The following is a 15,110-nucleotide window of genomic DNA, read 5'->3' as shown; positions in this document are numbered from 1 at the left end:
TATACTTTTTTGAATATTGATATGATTCCACATTTTCCCATGCTTTATGATGTAAGAAGCTTGAAAATTATTTTTTGGGGGATCTAAATACGTCCTCTACCCTACCTCATTGGCCTTAAAGTTTTTCCATAATGCCTTTTTTTATGATTTTGCGTAGTTTTTGGACAAAAGACACACCATTGAATGCCGAAAAAGACATGAAACTAAAATAGTACCATTTTTGAATAATATTTTTTAAATATTTTATTATCTAATTACCAAGATTTCCCACTACAATGAAAGTAAGAAAGAAAATTTAGGTGCGCGGACCGCAATACTAAATTTGTAAAGTATTTTTCAAATTCAGGAATACTTGATTTACTTTGTGAAACTCATCAAAATAACTTTCATATTTCTATATTATACATGTATTAACATTGAGATCTCCTAAATATCTTCCCTTAAAGTTGTTAATATAATATGTTATACAATGAATAATCAAAAACCAATGGAAAATATTTTAGCCGTAGCAGTAGATTACTAAAAAATTGATATTTTAAAATATTGTAACTTATATTTGTGCCATTAAGTTAAAAAGATATGGGTAAAATAAAAAACATCTGAAATAACGATTAACTATCTATTTTAAAAAAATTTCATCAGAATTTTTAATAGAAGTTATAATTAGAAAATAAAACAAATTAATAACGACAAATGATACGACATAGGAGTGATTACTATTGAATATGTATTAAAAATGGATTCAACAAATTATTTGCGCCAAATCAAAATTATATATATGCAAAATATAATGTGACCTTTTTAATCAGAAATCAATATACTAATTATTAATAGAAATAAAATCCGTCTCCATCTTATCATACTTCAAATACAATAAAAAGACTTATAATTATCTTAAATAAATTCTCCATCTGTATGTTCGAATTTATGAAGCATACCCAAGTGTTTACCCGAAGAAACAGATGTTAGACACACACTTTGCACACCATTTGAAGCTGAGACCTTCTTTGAGACCATTCAGATAGTTGTTCTTCGTCAATCTAGAAACAAATTAACTTAGAACCACGATGAAACGAAAATACAGAAACTATTCACGTATGTTCTCCAAGGGATACGACCGAAGCAAGATAGAGGTAATTGAAGAAAGATACTTCTAATATGATCTTTCAATCTTAAGAGAGCAAATTAAATTCCTTCCTTACGAAGGAGATTAAAAGATTGCAACATTGACGATGAGTAGGGAACTTCAATATTTCAAAAATAATTAGTATTTACTTTATTTGAATTTGTACGAAGCACGGTATTATATAGAAATATTAGTTATTAGCATTTATTATCAAGTAGGACGTTTTTTCGTTACATTGAAATAGTGAACATTATTAAGATAATTTATTAAAGCATTATAACATATGTTTATAATAGTAAATTAAATAAGTATGCTTATATTTTAAAAAATACAACCAAAAAAAAATTATATCAATTATAACTTTTAATAGAAGTCATAAGCAGAGAATCAGATTATAGAAAAATAAATATACCTAATAGCAGAATAGAATATGTTTTGGCAATGTAGACAAATCTATCGACAAAAGAGAGGTAGATTATCTCAACGAGTCTAGAAATATCTTCCACTCATTTTCCAATGCCAAATAGGCACACAAGTAACAAAGAAATCAAAGATCGGGTTTATATAATTTTCCATTATAGATTATACCTCAGAAATTCCACCTTATAAATTGAATTGTGATTGAGATAAGTTATTTCTGCGTTATTTACATCAAGAAAACTAAAGGACTCTTATCAATGAAATATTTTTCTTAGAGTAAGAGACGAAGCAGAATGGACTGAAGAACAAAAGAACTTCAGAATTTCAATGAAGGAGCAGTGATGAGAACTCTTTCTGTTTCTCACTTGGGCTTTCGGTGGATTATTCCGTCTTTTTATGGGTTTTCATTAGTTCTTATAGCAGTATACGATTATTCCGTAGAAGATTTGGAGGAATTTATGTATTTTCGAGTATAGAGGCAATGATTCACGATATCAGAAGTCACTATCACAGACATTGATGAGAAGGGGTATCTACACAATAAACGAGCCTTCCATTAAAGAAGATCATGAGATCCACCGAGAACATGAAGAGAGAATCAGAAGGCGGGTGGCTAGGATATTCAAATGGAAAAATATGAACTCCTAGGGAAAATGGATAGATGCTGATCCAATGAATTGCAATCTAGGCGAAGGGTGAACCTTTTTCTATTTATTTGACTAATAAAATTATTTATATAGAATATTGAACTTAGGTAAGCGGCAAACTATAGCCTTTATTAGAGAGAGAGAGAGAGAGATGTTGGACAACAATTATTAATAAATAATGAATAAAAAATAACACACCACAACCGTTTTCCTTTTCTAATATCAAAAAAGTAATTTATTTGACCAAACGCGCCCAGCCTTCGGCATTTATAATTATAATAAAGTTAAAATATTATCTAATATCAGAACATACATAATGAATATGAAACATAAGTTATAATCATTAAATTTAAGTATATTAAAAATAACATTTGAGTAAATGGAAACATAAATTTTTAATTAAAAAATGTTTTTCATTTGCATAGATCAATTTTCATTAATTAAAAACGGAAATACTTCTTTGTTCTCTAAAAAATTAGGACAATAAAAAAAAGATCTGATATACCTTATCCTCAACAATAGATGCTTAACTTCCTATATCTACGGAGATTATGATCCGATGAAAATTTATTCAAAGAATAAAACAAAGATAAAACCCATACGAGAGTAGAGCCGACTCCTATCTTGTGTAGAAAGCTATCCATACATTTACAGCAACTAATATTTTCAAGGGTTGAAAGTATGAAGGGATTCATTAACTTTCGGATTCTTATAAAAGGGTCTGGATGTGAAATGTAAAACAAAAGTTGTCGATTAGGTACAACTATAATATGAAGTTATTACCATCAAAGTAAAAATACTTGGGAGTTGTGGCAATCTCTTTTCCAATCCTTTAATGTTTACATGCTTTGGAGGACATACACTTTGTTGAATGAACATTATTTCTCACAAAAGTGGATCATTCTTCAAAGCATCATTTTCTTCTAAGATGGCATCATTGGTTACATCCATAAGAATAATATATTTTTTAGCTGAATTAAAGTGCGTGAGGCAATAGCAAATAGTTTTAGATCACCTAAATTCTATTCTTTTCATACCATAAGCTAAAGAAGTGACATGCAATATAATTAGAAACTGTTATTTAAGGTTTTGTGACTACTATAATGGAATATCCTACTCCATTGGTAATGAAAACCTTCACTCTGAATTTGTAGTCAAGAACGTTGCTTATACTTTTTACAGCAACACCTGTAATCTTTGTATACTTTCCTAATTAAAGACATAATGTCGACCCAAAAAATGACCATCTAAAGGAACAGCCACGATTTCAGTCATGGATCGCCGATGAGTCTGTACTTTACTCTAATGCAATAAATATATCCATATCCTCAAATGCTTAATTGATCTTTGATAATACTTCTTTACTTTGAGACTTGAGTGACTTGGTAATGGAGAAGCAAGAGTGAATCACTTTTCCAGTGTAAAGTTCCATGAACTTAACAAAATTTGGATGATTCTCGAATTATAAGGTGGAATATTGCAGGAAACAAGTGTCTTGGTTATATAAGTAGTAAAATTGGAAATATCAGAAATAAAATTAACTATGCGACATGCATAGAGTTCCAAATTCATCCCGTGAATTCGGCTTTTAATTTGATGTTCTACTTTAAACTTCTTCAAAGATTTGATCCCATGATTAAAAAAACAGGAGCTCAAAAACCTATAAAAATCTTCTGAACTCACTACATTTGTAGCTAAATTATCAACGATTTACTTACCTTCGAATAGATATTATGTAAATATAAAATATTCATGAATTTTGAAATACAAAATTATAATATTTTTTTATTTTTTTCCAAGTTATACTTTCTTCAATGGAAAAATGCTTAATATTATTGGACTTGTTGGTAAAATGAAAAATGTCTTTGAGTAAACATAATTCAAAAATATGTTTGGAAATATATATGTAATAAGCGTATTACATGGAAACCATTTTTTTATTTTAATATGCATAAAGGAAGATTATAAACTATCAAATTAACATAGGATCTGTTTTTTTACAAGTATAGTAAAAAAATTATTTTATGTTTTTATCAAACTCTGTTAAATATGTGACATAAATATAATTTCAAATAACGTGTTTAGAATTTTGTTGCTCTCGACAATTTTAATGAATTTATTTTTTATGCTTAACAATTTTACAATATGGCTTGCATTATTAAGGATATAAACAAAAATGATTTAATAAAGACGATGACATAGTTTCGATAGATCAACAAAATTTTGTTGATCCATATAATTAACTCTCTCCATGCCTTTGCTCAGAGCATTACTATTATAAAGCAAACAAAAGAAACAATGATTCATGCTGGGTCGTCCATGATAAAGACAAAGTAAGGTAATGGGTTAATACTTAACATAATAGTAAGCCATTCCAGCATATACACTGTTGATAGACATGGAGGCAGATCGAACTTCTGAGAGTGCTTGTGAAAGAAGAAGAGATGCACTGAAGATTTTTGGGGAGTCATGTGTGTAACTTCAAACTCGTCATTCCTCCTTGGACTCAGATTTGAAAAAAGGATGTATATCTGAGTAAATCTATGTTCCTCTTATATATTGCTCAAACTCGTACAAAATATTATTTGAATCTTGAAGAAACTGGAATGATGTAAACTCGAAATATTCGAATATATGTAGATTAATCTCATCTCCCGATGTTTCTACAACAACTCTGTATTAAAGGACCTCCAGAACCAGAGAAATGGTTGTAAAGGTCTTCCGATCTTGTTTGAGAAAACCAAGAAAAAACTTATGTATTTCAGCAACTTTGGTAGCGAAGAAAAGGGTCTTGCTGGCGAAAGTAAATAGAAAAAAAGAAATGCAATTCGTAGTTATTGGGTTAAGAAGTTAATAACTTCACAAGGGGAGGACTGGAGGGGCTGTAGGCAGAATTAAGGAATTTTTATTTTTACTAGAAAAACTTTTCAAATTTCTTTACAAAAAGTTTAATTGTCTGTGAATGAATATTGATTTTTGAAATTTATCTCGGAAAAATTTTATATTTTAATTTTTTTTTTTCAAAATCTCATTTTTTGTGGACAGATTTGGTTTTCTGAATTTTTTTTTATCACAAAAATTTTGTTTTCTGCGAATATCTATAAATTTTTCTCCAACAACTTTAACATTTTTCTCCGATAAATTTTATATTAGAACTTTAATTTTATAAATTTTTTTACCAAAAATCTCATTTTTTGTCCACAGCTTTAATCTTTAATTTTTTTTAAACTTAATTTTTTGTGAAAATCTATGTATTTTTCTTCAAAAAACTTCAAATTTTTTTCGACAAAAATTTTGTATCCGAAATTTCATTTTTTAAATTTTTTTTTCTGAAGATCTCATTTTTTGTGACCAATTCTAGATTTTTGAAATTTTTTCAAAAAATTTAATGTTTTAATAATAGTTATTGATTTTTAAATTTTTTTTTTTGCTCAATTTTTTATTTTTTTAGAATATATATGAATTTTCTCCGAAAAATGTGGAATTTTTTTCTCACAAATTTTATATTGGAACTTTAATTTTAAAAAAAAATTGCAAAATATATTATTTTTTGTGAACAACTTAAATTTTTTTTTAAATTTAATTTTTTGTTATATCTATGAATTTTTCTCCGAAAAATTTAAAACTCAATTTTTTTTTGAAAAAATTGGAACACGATCCTGATTAAATAATGTGCGATACAACACTAGTTATAACTAGAATCCAACACTATTAAAAACGGGTAATCACTCTTCATGTCGCTATTTAATTTTATGATAAATATTTTGTCATTCTTAGAACCCATTAAAAATAAACACCACCAAAATTCAATCAAACAAAATTTTCGTTATATTGTGTACATAGTGTGATAATATTGTATATTGACTCCATACAAATTTAAGAATGATGTATGTATACTATATGTTGTTAAATAAGGTTGTGTATTCTTTTAATAAACTACAAGTCAATCAATCTATATAAACCTCAATCTTATAACTGATTGCATTAATTTTTCAATTGATTCAATAAATACTCATCAATTCACAGCCTTCATACAAGGTTAATGGATATAGGATATATTTATATCCAGTATATAAGCCTATATATAGACTATTTAATGAATATGAAATTAGCTAGAAACAGGATTATTAAAATAAAAAAATAGTTCCATAACCATTAAACTGATGTATTTTTACAATGCTTATTTAAATTGTTATAATCCTTATGGGCTCAGCTGTGGTTTTGTTTTAAATCTTAACAGCTTTCTAACATTTTAAAATCCCTTATAGCATTTTATATTGAACTACTTATCTCTGAGTGCACCTGTGCAATACTCACTATACAAAATTTTACCCTTATCTTGTATCTAAATAAAAATATATACAAAAATGTTGCCTTTTTTGTCTTCATGTATGAAACATTTATTTATTTAATAGAACTAAATCTGAAATTGGTCTACAAAATGAAAAGCTCGTATTTGATTCATCTAAATATAACAAACAAACGAAAACTAAGTTTTTTCTCGTTTGCGGAGCTTCACTCTGCTCACGGCGTTACCACAATAACACAAAAATACCTTATGTTTTTTGTTCCCAACTGTTAATTTCCTTGTTTCCTATGATATGTCATTCCTTATTGCTAAAGCTTTAAACTAAGTAGCGAAACAAGGGCAATAATAATAAACAGGTGAAAATGGTGAATTTATTTCTTTTTCGTCCACCATAGGAACTATTTTGTAATTATTTCCTACATTCAAGAAAATAATAACTCCAGCAGGTATTTGGAATCCAGACTCTTCGACTAAACTTTAAGATTGGAATCTCAAAAATAGGGTTGAAATTTGAGGCATAGAATCGCAAAAATACGGTGAAACCTACACAAAAATTAGACAACACTCTGTAATTTGGTAAATAAAAAGTAAGAGAATTAAGGAAATACAATCCTCTCCTGACAAGAGTTGAATTGTATGATACTGAAATAGTTTCTTGGTTTTATTCATTCTCTACCTCTTTAAGTTGAAAACGTAATTAGTGGGAAAAAAATTGTGGAGGAATAGCCTTTTTTATTCAAAGGCCCTACCTTTGAATCAAAAGGCCAAAAAAAGTTATAGGAGGTTGGCTTACTCTACAACCTCCTATTATCCCTAAGATATACCAGAAGATTTGTATTGATATAACGAATAATCCTCTCTTAGAATGGCACATTACTGTATTAGGTACTCCTCGATGCATGCTTCTGATAATGGTTATTATTTTATCGAACGAATCATTCCAGAAAATTTTATTTTCATGGGGTGCTGCTCATCGTTTTTTATGGTATGGAACGCCAACGTATGTGTCGAACATTACTATATAGATATACCTAACTCATCAAAACGTAGCAAATAAACATTTTTCAACAATACCGAGGATCTGAGTTGCCTAGAACGTATGGCTATAAATAAATCGGCCCTTCCAAAACACCCTGATTCGGTATTTGTGAAGGGTAAATTTAGTTTTCTGTTTTTTTATAACTTCTAAGAACCACATTCCTCCAACACCATGCCATTTGAAAATGTTATATTCGAAAGATTTCAAAAATAATGTTACTGTGATATGTAAAAATTTTAGATCTCCCGAAATCTTGGTATACAAAAAATAGAGAGATCCTTATTATATATTTATGACGACAAAAAAATTACTGCATACATAGTTTCAAATCTCGGCTGGCCTGATTTTTTATAATGCTCCATGTAAAGACCCTTAGCTGCTGAAGAGATAAGAACTTTTATCATCTCAGCTATTGCAAAGTACACTGACTTCTCTTTGACGGTTCACGTCACCTCTGGAACTGGATGGATGTCTGCAAAATATTTAGATTCTTTAAAGTGGATTGTAAGATCTTACAAGGCTTTGTAAAAAGATAAAGTATTACAATGGAGACTATTTGTACTTTTAATGGTGGATCACTTCTTAAATTATTCTTATTTGCTTCTATTTTGGTTTAAGTTATATGTTTGTAGGTGTGTTCTAAATTATGTATGTTGAGGGATTTCATTTAGTTGTTTATGATCAGTACTATATGTATACTATTTAGATAGGTTTTTTTATATTTTAGATAGGGATAATTATGAACTAAAAAGTTTATTTATGTGATCTTTTTATGTGAACCAGTCTGAGAACCGTTATGAATTTTATTGGACCGAGTTCATTAAAGACCGATCTTAGAAAAAATTTCGGTATAGCTCGGTCTTACTAAACAATAAGTCTCATTTAAAATTTCGATCTTGACTGATTCTACAGTTGAATTAGTGATGCCGTCATGTGTGATTGAAAATTGGGAACATTGGGAAAATAACATCATATGAAGTGAAATGAGTTGGAGAAATCATGTTTATTTAACTCATAAATCAGAATAGTAGAGAAAATCTGTCAATAGATTCAGAGTGAAAAATATCTACCGAACTTTAAACAAGAAGATAAACCTATCCCTCACACTCAGAATACTAAACAAAGGCTACCTCTTCCAAGAAACAAGACTCTCTCATCACAACACCAACTAACTCCCAAAACCAAATATAGTCATTTTCAAGCACAGTTTTTTATGAAGTCTTGGGAACTCTATAGATATCTGCTTTCGTCAGAAAAGTAAGGCTGACCTCAAGGGATTTTTGGTTAATTCTTTTTTTGTGTGACATATATATATTTTTTCACATTTTGGAATTATTTTATTTTGTTAATTTTTCATAGCAATTTTAAGTTATTTTTATAATTTTATCTTGAGTGTATTACTTTTACTAAGGATAATAATTTTTATATTTTAAAAATACTAAGTATATGTTAACCGTTATAGGCTTTGATAATTATCGTCACTGGTCGAAATAAATAAATGTTATTTAAATTTGTGTGGGAGGATTCAATTATTTTCTTGGGATTTATTAAGTCAACCCCACTGCAAATGGAACAATATTTGCGGACTTTTTTAAGTATGTATTCTTTACAAATATAAATATATATGTAGAAGTGATTTACTAACTTATTTCTTTCTATGAAGCAGAAGACACGTTTTTTGTTACATTCCCTCCTTATTAGGTAGGTATACTCCCTTATAAAATATGTGTGAGAAAACAAATATTTGATAATTCTTTTGCGTTTATATCAACTTCGAAACTGTTGTAGGGCCTGTACATTTTTAGATGGCACGGGTTTGGCAACTTATGCTCTTCAGAGATCTTGATAAAGGGTATCTGAATCTACCATCAAGAAAAAGGTAAAGGTTCTTCAAAATCGTGTAAGCTACAAACTTTTTCCCTGATGATTTCTTCTAGATCTTTTGGGTTTTGGGTATCGTTCTCATAAACTGGAACGAAATTCCAATTGCCCTGAACCCCAAACTTGAAATATCTTGTTTGGGTATCGTTCGTCAAGTCCGACCCTAACGTGATCCTCCAAAATATCTTACTATGTGTCACAGTTTGGCGCCATTCAGTGTCGGGGTTTCTTATTAAATCTATTTAAATTCCAGTATAAATTTTAGGAATGACAAAGAAAAGTCTTGTAGTGCCACCTCCAAGTTGAATTTTTCGTCTTTTAATCTCAGGAATATTACTTCTATGATATAGAGTACTGAACCACCATTTTTCTTCAACAATAACTGATCTTTCACCTAACAAAGGGCAAGATGTGGCTTTGTATAGAACTCTAGGTACAACAAATGTGTTATACAGATCTATTCGTTTCTGAAGATTAAAGGATCTCCATTGACATAATCTTGGAGGAACAAATGAGCAAATGTCCCTCCCGTTTTTTTCATCCTCACCGTTTCTATTCCAAACGATTCCCAAGATCTCAATCTTCCTTTTTATTTCACTGTGGAACCCTTCTCAAGGTGGAAGAGTTGCCTCAACTCTTCCACCTTGAGAAGGGTTCCACAGTCCAATGGGTAAGATGGCAGGGTTTTTTTCTGTTGATAGAAAGGCCCGAAACCTTCTCAAATCTTTCAATAAAATTTAGTAAAACTTCAATTCCTTTCGCAAGTTGTAGCTCAGAATTGCCTTCTATTGTTAAAGTGGCGTCGTCAGCGCAGATATCTATCACGTGATTCGATCCTGCTAGCTTTATACCAAATCCACCAAATTTTCTTAAAGTACTTCCGACCAGGTCCTCGACTGCAGAAACTGAAAGCAGAGGGCCTGAAGGCAGCCCTGCTTGGAACTTCTCCTTAGCGTAATTGATTCACTTTCCACTCTATTAATTGATATAGTAGATGTTCCATTATATAATAATGCTCGTACAGGATTAAAAAACTTCCAGGGTAAGGGTAAAAAAGTCGTGTTTTGCTAGCTTGACTGCTTTTTCAAAGAAACGCTCAACAAAATCTTGTATTGTAAGTATTGTATAAGTTAATTAGCATCTATCAGTGGATACCCACTGTTGAAATTGTACCTCGTCGATGTTGTTGTTTTCAAATTTGTTGAGTAATATATTTTCATGATCCTCAGTACTTTTGCAGGAATCACAAGTACGAAAGTAGCACGAAGGTAATGCAAGGTTGCATACAATAGATGCAATAACATGGCGCTACCTTTGGTAAGTTGTTATTTCGGCCATTCTCGATCCTATCATCATAAGTTTAATGTTTTGATGAAAAGTGCGAACACATACAGAGTGTGTACCACTAGTACCAGCAACAACACATTTTGCTGGTCGAAGGGAAGCGAATTTTGAAAATCCAATGCTCAAATTTGGGCGTGTATCTTTAAATCTCTGATAAAGTTCTCTTAAATTGTTTAGAATTAATCGCTTTTTGTATGTATTTCTTGCCAGTAGGCTCTCGTATTACAATTATTTTATTTTATTAATCAACAGAAAATGTGTAATTTATATATAATAACAGTTTAAATATAGAACAATAATACCAATATGCTCTAAAAGCAGCTCTATATACTCTAAATAATGCTTTTGTTGGAAGTGATCCCTTTAAGATCCCATTTTGAATTTTGGATATCTTCGAAAATATATACTGATGCATGTTCTACGAAAATTAAAATAAAATCGGGGTTGCTGCCTGGCAGGGGCGCCCTTTTGAAGGCTGCACAGAGCCCCAAACTTTTATTTTTGATTAAAATAAGATTATGATTGAATATAAGTTAAAGTTTTTGTTCTTGTCCATCTTTTAACATAATTTGTGTTAAAATCAAGCCACTATGAGCGGAATTATGACCTTCTAAACAATACAGGTCCAACACATCTGGTCAACTTTGAGTGGGCCTAGAACAGCCCAGGTGAGTCACAGAACCCAAATATTTCACAGAGTCTCTTATTTCATATAGAAAAGCCAGCTCACCTAAAATCATCAAAATCGTGAAAATGCCATGAGGGTGTGTACATATTTTCTAGTTCTATGCTTTTCAAAATAGATAAAATGTTTGAATTTTTAAAATCCCTGTAAGTATTTCATCTTTCTAACCTAAGTGCTTAAGACGATGAGTAGGTACACTGGAACCTTGGAGAAAAGCTTTGAAGCAGATAAATTCTTTTTATATTGATTCCTCTTTTTGCCACAGGGAGTCCATTTTCACCCTCACAAAATTGGAGAATATTTACATTTTTGGGTTTGATTTGTAGAATTTGAAATCTGCTGGGTAGAGAAATGTTCCCTTCTGAAATGAAGAAAAATAAACTTTCACTTTCAACTAGACCGTTCTTGAATCAATAAGTTATTCTTAAAAAAACAGAAATAGTAACCAGAGTCATGAATTATCTTTCAATTAGGAGCGGACAGTTTCAAATGGAAAGATTTTTTTCAACTTCAAAAAAGCATTAGACGCTGAATTTCTTTCTCTTTTTCAAAGCGAGAAGCTGAAGTGACCGTAGATGATCCTCTTGATGTTGAAGAAGTTGATAGATGACTGAGTTAGTTGGGCTAAATGCAAGGAACAGCATCTTCTTTTAAGCGAGGCTTCAACGCTTTCCTATCTGGGATTTTCTTTTTCTTTCTAGTGGAATTCATATCCAAAGATTCATAAGTGAAATCATCGGGGTAAAAATGAAGCGAGCATACAACTATAACCTTTTTTTAATCTTCTTGATAATCCTGATGGTATGAATCCACTTTTGTCTTCGAATGGGATTAGCCAGGAACCGGTGGGTTGAAACGTGAGGCAGGATTTTCTTCCTCGGTTGACCCACAACACAACCAGGTAAAACATAGGTGTTTGGCATGGTTAATAAATAACCTTAAGGATTAACTAAAGTATCGTTCAAGGAATCCAAATGGATGCCGCTTGAATTAAAATAGCACTCGCGTTATAGTCAACTTTTGAAGAGAAGAAGAAATATTTCCTCAACTCGTACTACAAAGGAAAAATAGTGACTATTCTCCTTATATCGCCTTCCTTGGGTATAACCTTATATTTCTATTAACATTGGTCAGACCACCATGCAATCGGGATTGCTAGAAATTTTAATTTGATTATTGTACCGATTTCTGGGCAGGACAGGCAGATTTTGACAAAACACGCAATCACTCATAGTTCATGACGTCCCTATTGCTAGAACTTTCAACTTAATGTAATGTACCCTCTGCTGGGTAAGAAAAACAGATTTTGACAAAACACAGAACCACTCATACACGATTACGTCAATATTAAAAGTGTGGTGCAAGTCAAACATCAATAGTATCTTCTATTTTTATTAACCTTGGTTAAAGCTTTAAACAAAGTAGCGAAAACAGCACGAAAACAATAAATAAGGGAAAAATGTCTTGCTCAGAATTTACTTCTTTTGTTCGCCAGAGGCATATTTTGCTATTATTTCTACTTTCAAGAAAATAACAACTGTAGCTATAAATTAGAATATATTCGTGGATCAATGAAAAAATACCTAGATTTGAGTCACAAGTGTTGAAAGTAGAATATATTGAATATTCTAATTATAGTATTAATAAATAAAGTAACTATTAACTACACTTTAGTTATTTTAGTGATAAATTATGTAAGATGATAAATGTTTGAAAATGGTCTGCTTTGACATCTCTGCAACTCGTCCTTCAGGGGAGCAGATGAACTTCTTGAGCATATCAAGAGTAATTTTAGAAGAGAACTCTGCTAGCCAACGGAATCTTACGATTACTGTATGTCTTTGTTGCCTACTGTAGGAGGATACCTACTTCAACATTCCTATCTCCATATTTTGGAGGAGTTCCATTTTAAAATTCTCTAAGAGGTCCTTGATAAGTTGAGTTTTTCTGACAAGGCTTCTAACTTCAAGTCTCCATCTTTAAATCCTTCTAGTTCCAATCCCGGATGGAAAATATTGCTGGAAATTCATGAAGTTAAAGCGGAAGTTGGTTCAGCTCAATACTAGTCTACAATGCAGTTTTTTTTCCGGAAAGGAGGGCAAATAGACGCCGGACTACAGGTGACAGATATTGAAAGAACTTTCAAGAGGAGTCTTCAGAAGAGGCCGTACTTGAATACATAATTTATTTACCTCAAATATAATCCATAATAAATTAAAAAGAAATAAAGTATATAAATTATACTCGAATTTATGTTCTTAATTTCAAATTGTTTGCTGTAAATCTTTTATTTTCTCTTTAGTTTAAGATTCATTTATGGGAAGATATTCACTTTACAAATGTTTCGTCATCGGAGAAGATCTTCTCATAAATAATCCGCTGAAATCCGATTCAAATCAATAAAAGAGTAATCTAAGAATATTAGGAGACAAAATAGAGTAGGCATTGAAAGGAATTTCAATAGAAGATAATCATAATATGCTTTAAAGTCTTCGTTTGTCACTAAATTCTTTATTGAGAAACGATTTTTTTATTTCTTCTTCTGTTTTAATATCCACCAAAGTTCCCTTATTTTTATAGTGAACCTTGGACAAAGTGGTTAGAGAATGATATTATGGTTTTCTAAGATTTCATTTCATTTTTAGGAGTGGTTTCAGAAGTGCTGGGTGGAACGTTGAACTGGCACGATAAATTTTTACCATTAAAGTACGACAAAAAAATGGATAAATGAGAAAAAGATTGAAATTTGTTATCAGTTTGCGTAGTTCTTATGTATCTCTGAAATTATAAAAATACACATAATTAAGAAACAAAATAACTATTAATATATATATATATATGTAAATATTATTATTAGAAGTTTTTTCATTTTTTATTGTTGTTGAACTTAGATTCATGTCCACTAAGTTTATTTCTCTTTTTTTCGGAAGTAGGAGGTTCCAAATAAGGAGTAAAGTATGTATGATCCTGAAATTGTGGAGATATTTTTTTTACCTGAAATTCGAAATAAAAAAGTTCCTTGGGATTTCCTTAATTTTTTAATTTTCTTAGCATCAGCATTGTTTTCCCGAATGAAAATGGGTTTGTTGGAGTTTTTGGTGAGCATTGGATCTTTAGGTTTTAGATGTTTAAACAATGTTGGAATGCCTTTAGAGTTGGAATTCCTTATTTCTTAAAAATACACAATCGAGAATTATATTATGGTTTTCAAAGATTTCATTTCATTTTTAGGAGCCATTACCTTCCAAGGAATTTGTCCTTGGAAATGAAAAAAATGTCATCCCCTCAGCTCAAGAACGATTCCTGCAATCCATGGCACACGACAAGAGGTGGTTTACTTGGGGTATTTTAACAAAATATATCCCCTTTGTAGAGTTATTCACCTAAAATATACTCTTAAATTTGGAATGTTTTGGGCCGTGACTCATACACATGATGAAATCAGCTATTGTCAAAGCGGACAGTACCCGGTGCTATAACCCTACTTATAGGGCACTGGTATAGACATACGACGTTAGAAATAATGTCGGAAAATAGTCAGGATGCCCGGATGTGGGATTGTATTTACGGATTAAAATGTTGGGAATAAGTTTTACTCCTAATATGATGCTTCCACATAGTCCCATCCTCATTCACCCTTTTAATAACCTTGATCCAGA

Source organism: Lepeophtheirus salmonis, chromosome 4 (genome assembly GCF_016086655.4).
Source record: "Lepeophtheirus salmonis chromosome 4, UVic_Lsal_1.4, whole genome shotgun sequence".
NCBI lineage: Eukaryota > Metazoa > Arthropoda > Copepoda > Siphonostomatoida > Caligidae > Lepeophtheirus > Lepeophtheirus salmonis.
The sequence above is the reverse complement of the archived record's forward strand: the minus strand, read 5'-3'. Positions refer to the sequence as shown.